At 36.8% G+C, this 7,428-nt stretch overlaps 1 long non-coding RNA gene across 1 annotated transcript; it reads left to right on the plus strand.

The window, feature by feature from the left end:
- On the plus strand, nucleotides 3,724–7,054 carry LOC110265899. The gene is made up of 2 exons (XR_002352422.1): nucleotides 3,724–4,030; nucleotides 6,842–7,054. It is a non-coding gene; the product is annotated as an uncharacterized LOC110265899 (long non-coding RNA).

Raw genomic sequence — 7,428 nt, forward strand, 5'->3', positions numbered from 1 at the left:
CAACCGAAGTAAAAGAAGAAGGTGCAATCTCAAGTGCAATTGAATCAATTGCACTGAGAATTGCACCCGATACTACCGAAGCTCCTGCAATAACCTCTAATGAAAAGAATAGTTGCAACGTTCGATCGAGGGAAAGGTGCAATCACCAGTGCAATCAATTTGATTGCACCGACAATTGCACCAAGAAGGAACGAAGGAAACAGGACTTTATTTCGTCATCTCACGTAGTTTCAAGATTAGGTTCATTACTCTGTACGTAGTAGGTTAAACAGTAAATTAAGTACGTATTAAGAGTACTTTAGTACATTTCACGTGTTACAAACGAACTTAGTTCTACATTCACTTTAAGATGGGTTTTGAACGAATAAAGGATTCTTTCACGTACTTTGATGGGATTTTGGTATTTCTTTTCCAGTCACTTTGACCGGTTTTACGGGACTGTAGTGTCGGGCCACGTTCATGAGGGATTCTTTCCTCCCTAGTGACAACACCGTTTACTCTTCTTACTTAACTATGGGTGTTCCTGTCACTGGCCTACCGCATACACGTAACTGATGGCTTTTGAATTACTTCGGTGGGCCTTCCTGGTGAAAGGGAATGGAAAGTACCTGGTCTACGAACTTTCTAACCGTCCTGTACTCATGATAACGAAGGATCTACCCATAAGCCCGATGTTAGTTTAACAACATCTGGGGTTCCTAGTCCTTTTTTGAAGTAAATGAACAGGTATACCACAGAAACGAATATCCTCTTACGGGAAACCTAACACGTTACGTGGACGTTGTAAGGTTTCCACGTACGAGAGGTAAAAAAGTCTGTACTAACTCTTCAAGTATCTTCATAAGTACCTACTGAAGAGACATAAACCTTTGAGTATAAGACTAACGGATATGGTAGAACGAGAACACGATTTTTCCACAGAAGCCAATGTTAGTGACACTCACCTTTGTCACTAACGTTGGACCAAGCTCATATTGGCCACGTTAAGCGCCACGTTAACTCAATTAACGTGGACTCTAACGTGGGGAAACAGAAGAATGGCCAACGTTAGTGACACTCACCTTTGTCACTAACGTTGGACTAAGCCACTTTGAGCCACGTTAGTTGCCACGTTAACTTAGTTAACGTGGACTCTAACGTGGAGGGAGCAAAGAATTGCCAACGTTAGTGACACCCACCTTTGTCACTAACGTTGGAATGAGCCACTACGAGCAACGTTAACTCCCACGTTAACTTAGTTAACGTGGAAGCTAACGTGGAGGAAAGAATGATGAGCCAACGTTAGTGACACTCACCTTTGTCACTAATGTTGGAGATGGCTATCACTACCACGTTAGAAGCCACGTTAACCTAGTTAACGTAAACTCTAACGTGGGAAGTAGGGGCATTTTGGAACGTTAGTGACAAAGGTAAGTGTCACTAACGTTCTCGAAGATTTGGCAAGCCTACGTTAAAGGTCATGTTAGCCACACTAACGTGAACTCTAACGTAGGGGGAAGGGAGGACTCTCCACGTTATTGGAAAAGGTAAGTCCCAATAACGTGTGCGAAGGACCAAGAAGCAACGTTAGTGGTCACATTGGTGCCACTAACGTTGAAGTTAACGTAGATCATCCTTGGGTTAGGAACGTTAGTGAAAAAGGTGATTGTCACTAACGTTCTCGAACCCACACTTTCACTTAACGTTAACGCCACTAACATCCTAAGCTAAAGTCCCTGCCTGCTTCACACTTCCTCTCTGCAAGTAAAGCTAAGCCCACTGAAGAGGATAACTGCTTCAAACTCAAGATCCAAAAGCCCATATCCAAGACTTGAAGAACCAACTAGAAGATCAGAAGAGTAGTATATATAGGGGTAGTTTGGAATTAGAAGAGGAGCTTTTGGCATTATTAGAATTACTCTCTGTATTTTACTTTCTCTGCAACTTTTAGTTTAATTATCAGAATGTACTCTCCATCTATGCTTTTCATTCCCAGAGCTATGAACAAGTAAACCCCTTTCATTGGGTTAGGGAGCTTTGTTGTAATATGATGGATCAATAATAGTTTTCATTATCCTACTTATCTCTTTTCTCTTGATTTTACTAGAAAGCTTTCAATCTTCATCCAATTAAATAGTTATCTTGGAAAAGAAGCTATTGATACTTGGATCTCTTCTGAACCTTGGAAGAGGAATGAAGAGATCATGCTAGAATTGCTTTCTCATGTTGGACCAAATTGGGGTTTGGGCGGATATGGTGACATATAATTCTCCCAATACTTTGATTTGGAAATACATGTGGTATAATCAGTGACCATACTTCATCTCTTCACATGAGCAATTAGACCAAGGAATTGGCTATTGATCTGAGTTGAGAGATTGAATTACCAAGGAATTGGAATTCAATCACTTAAGATTGCCAAGGAGATCAATGAATGCATTGATTGAGGAAGAGATGAAAATGAACTTGATCCAGAGAATGCAACATCTCCTAAGCCCAATGAACTCCCCATTTCTGATCTTACCCATTCTCTTTACTTTATGCTATTTACTTTCATGCTAAACTCCCTTCCCCATTTAGGATTCTGCAATTTACCTTCCGTCATTTATTTTCTGCAATTTACTTTCCCACCATTTAATTTTCTGCAATTCTCAACTCAATTTCTGCCTAGCTCAACTAGAACATTCTTCCAATTAAAGTTGCTTGACCAATCAATCTGTAACATCCCACATTTTTGAAAATCTAAATATAAATAAATTATGATTTTATCTTATTAAGTTTAAACTTTATAATTTTAGAAATTATTTTATTAGAATAAAGTTTCGGTGATAGAAAAATAATAAAAAGTTATATCATTTAATTTGACTAATTAGTATTGAGTTTAAACTGTATTTTATAAAAATGTGATTAATATGTTTATTTTATAATTTAAATTAAAAATAATTAATTTCACTTAGCAATATGTTGATAAATGATGTTCTTAAATATTTTAAGAGAGTATATTTGATTTTAAAATTAATCTACCTTCCAATTTTATCAAAATATCTATTCATAGCTATCCTTTATTATTTTATAAAATCCCTAATTTCTAACCCTAATTCCCAAATTGGAAATCAGAAACCCTAATCCTAATTTTCCCCTTTTCCCCAGCCTCAGAATGCAGCCCCCACCCCACCTTTCTTCCAAAACACCAACACCCAAACAAAAGAAAGAAACAAAGAAATGGAAAGGGAGAACAGAGAGCTTGGAATCAGAGAAGAGGGAGCCGCACTCTGCGCCGTCCAGCTCGCCGCCCCAGCACCTCGCCTGCGCAGTTATTCATGCCCATCGCCGTGCAGCCGTTGCTAACTCGCCTTGCCATCACCGCCGCTGAGGCAAGGTCACATCGCCGTCAGATTTGAAGCCGTTGAGGAGCTGAACGCTCGCGAGGGAGAGGACAAACACGAGGAGAGTTTGTGGGCGAAGGGTAGCGCCGCTGTGTCTCTATCGCGCCTTCATCACTGTCGAAGCTGCACTTTCGCGTCACCATCGTTGTGCCTCCACCGAACCCGTCACACCGCTGCTGTTGCGATGTCATTACTATCGCGAGGGAGAAGAGATGCGTGAGGAAGGAAGCTCGCAGGGGAGAAAGAAGAGGCTGCCTGTGCCACCCGCTCTGTCACGTCTGATCTATGTTATCACCGCGTCGCTGCCACCGAAGGTCCGCCGCTATTGTTTCCATTGCCTCCATGCTTCATGTTCATCGTAGGTTACTCTGACGTTACTGTTCTATTCTGCTTTTCCCTGGTAGCATTGAGTTGTGTTCTGTTGCCATTATTTGGTTTGCTATTGCCTTGACTATAACATGCCTCGTTTTCTTGATCTTCCTTAGCTGCCAATCATTATTGTCTTTGTTCAGTATTGCTGTCCTTATCCGGAACCACCGATGTCATTGTTGCTGCTTCCCCAGAAGAACTGATGTTACTGCTACTGTTCCGGCCGTACTAGCTATTGTAAACTGGAAAAAGAAGGGGATCGCCACATTTAAATTCGACGGTTTCGACTAACTGAGGTAGGGGGTTGAAAACGATTTCAATTTAAGAATGCCTACAAGGTTTATTGAATAACTGCAAATAGATTTAATATCTGTAAGTAATTGATTGACTATGTGAATATTAAATTGTGGCTGAAATTGTGATTGGAATGGTTGAGATTGTTATTTGGAATTGTTGATTAGTGATATTGATTGATTATGTGGATTGGGAATTGTTTGATGACTAATTGTTGAGAATTTTCTGAATTTTAATGGGTTATGTTGGATTTGTTGCCGTTGAGTTGTTATTTGGTATATTGTAATATTAGTAAACTTGGTTGGTGGTTGATTTGGAGTTGGTTTTGAGGGTATTGAAGGGTTGGATTTTGAATACAAAATGGTTTGCTAAAAATTAGGTTCTCTTGAAATTAAACGGCAACTTTGAAAGTGAATCAGTGGCTCTATAGTGACTAAAATAATGAGAATTTAAATGTTAAGTAAACTATATTAAGTGTGATTGTTGAGATTTAATTTTGAAGGTTTCATATTAACTGGAACATTAGTTATGATTTTTCAATGTTAACTCGTGAATCTGATTTTCTGCACTACTTTAAATGAAATTAGAAACTTTGAAAAAGCTATAACTAATTCTATGATTATCGTAATTGCGTGAAACCAAGCCCGGATTAAGCTTGGGACTATAGGGAGCTGAATTGGTGAATTTGAGACTTTTTCATTAAGTTTATGATTTATGGTAAATTTTTGAATTATGGATGTCAAATCTGGTTTTTCTGGAGAACGTTTAACACAACAGCAACTTGTTTCCTCTATTAAAAATTCTCCAGTTTGTATTTTGAAATGGAACAAATTTTGAATGAAACTCTGGTCCTATTACTTTAATTTCATAAAAATTTAAAATTGTTAGAGTTGTGGTTTTAAAGATATGAATTTTTAAAGTAAGATGTATTATGCAGTAAAAGTCAGGTTTTGTTTTCTAAGTCAGTAACTTTGAGACTTTATAATTTTTAATTCTGGAATGATATTAAAATGAAACCAATTGGAGGTGAAAGTTGAGTATGTTTAGTATATATGATTCAAATTTCAGGGTTTTTCATGTTTTAATAAGTGAGTTATGGGACTTGGAAGAGGTTGTGTTTAATGATTTGTAAAACAGAATTCTGCAGAAAATTACCTAACTTCCAAGCTACGTAACTCCTTCATTAAAATTGGTATGGCCCTGGAACCAATTGAGAAAGAAATTTGGGTAAGTTAAGTTTAACCACATTAATTTTGAAGGTGTTTGGATTTAATTTGGATTTTATATGAAATTTCAAATGTTGTATGCTGCTGCTGTCTTTTGGTTTTAAAACACTACAGAATAGTCACGGTTTTGCTTATATTCCCGAAGCTAGAGTCAGCAAAAAATCATGTTTTTTGATTTAATAGAAAGCTTAATCCGAGAAGGCCGCATGGATATAAAGTTTGTGTGATTCTGAATTCATTTGATATTTTAAAAACAAAATGGAAATCAGGCTGCCAGGTTGTGTTGACAATTATTTTGGATATGGAATTTAAGAAATATATTTTCTATACTATTATCAAATGTTTTTAAGAATATATATTGTTGTGGCAACTGTTGAAAGAGGCTGATATAATGTTGAGAAAGAAGGAACCCGTAAGGGTGGCTAAGTCCTATTTTTAAAGGATATTATGTCCAAATTTTTATAAAAGTAAAAGGACTTAATCAAAATGAATACTTGAGGCTTGTTTAACGACAATAACTTTACTGATTCTTTTGAGAAAATATATTTGGTTTATAAAGTTGCTAGCAAGGACGTGGGTTTTTTCCCGCTTGCATATTTACAATTACAAAAGAGTAAAAAGATAAAGAGAAAAAGAGTAATATAGATACAGATGAAAGACTATTCAGAGAAAAGTAAAGAGATACAGAGAACAGAGCAACTAAAGTAGAGTAAAGAGATGCAGAAAAAAGAGAAACCAGAGCAGAGTAAAGAGATATTTGTATATATATATATATATATTAGTTGCTTGATGCAACTCAGAGCTATATTTATATATATTAGTTGCTTAATGCAACCCAGAGCTATATTTATATATATTAGTTGCTTGATGCAACCCAGAGCTATTTAGGAACGGAAAATCGTATTCGGGAAATCTGGATTACTCGTGACCGGATAAATGTCGGGATTGCTGGCAGCCAACCGACACATGAGCTCATGGCCTGTACTAGGACTAGACATTCATCATATGCATCTATGTGACATTGTTTGGGTGTGTATATTGTAATTGGTTTGCCTATGTGAATAATTCTGTTTAACTACTAACTGCTATACTTGATGTAATTGCTCTTGATTGTGTTTGAATCTGTTTACTTGTGTTTGTATCTGATTGGCTAGGTTGTAGTGAATTGGGTGTTGATTGAATTGCTTGGGCCTAAGGTCGTGATTGGTTTGTGTTTGAGGTTTAGTAAAGTATGAAAGATTAAGCTGGTTCAGTATAGACTTAATGAACCTATGCTTGGAACAAATTAGTCATTTATACAGTCTAGGAAAACTTTTAAGACATATATAAAGTAAAATATGGGTTAGGATTTTGGATAATTAATTGATGCTTCTAAAAAAGGTTTTAGATTTTTGAAAGTTGAGCCATTGGTTTTCAAAAGAGGTGTATATAAGGCGAGCGATGAATACTGCGAATGAAAGTAGTTTTCTTTTCAATGTCTCTAAATGAAATGAACTATTTGCGCTATATTCTTTACTTTCACGGCATTCTTGACCTCTACTGAGAACATGTGGTTTGGTTCTCACCCCAAATTTTCCACCCTTTCAGCGACAGGTTTGAAGACGCAATTTGAAGCTGCAAGCGATCAGTAGGCTTTCTTTATGGTTTTAATTGCTTTCATAGAGTCCCCTCACTATTGTCCTTTGAGAATTCATTTTACATAGAGGGGTAGGTTTAGTATATTGTATTTGAGTTTTATTTGGTCTCTTTTGTATAAGAATTATTATCAATAATATCTATGTGATTATTATTATTTGTGAATGTTTGAATTATGACTTTAATGAATAAAAAACAAAATTTTCTGGAATTTTCTTAAAACTGAAACGCGAACTCGATACAAAGGCTCGATAATTAAGTAGTTAATACTAGAGAAGGTTACGTAATGTTCTTTCTAGTGGAAATACCCTGACTTAAGCAAGGTATTTTACTGGACGGGACGTTACACAATCCCTGTGGGATTCGACCTCACTCTATTGTGAGTTTTTACTTGACGACAATTCGGTATACTTACCGAGGGAGATTTGTTAAAGGACAAGTTTCCGTGCATCAGGCTTACCCAAGGGCTGTCTGAGATGGGGTAGATCACCCTTGCTTGCCATAATTTTAACACTTCTTTCTGAACCACTTCATTCATA

This window comes from Arachis ipaensis, chromosome B08 (genome assembly GCF_000816755.2).
Source record: "Arachis ipaensis cultivar K30076 chromosome B08, Araip1.1, whole genome shotgun sequence".
Taxonomy (NCBI): domain Eukaryota; kingdom Viridiplantae; phylum Streptophyta; class Magnoliopsida; order Fabales; family Fabaceae; genus Arachis; species Arachis ipaensis.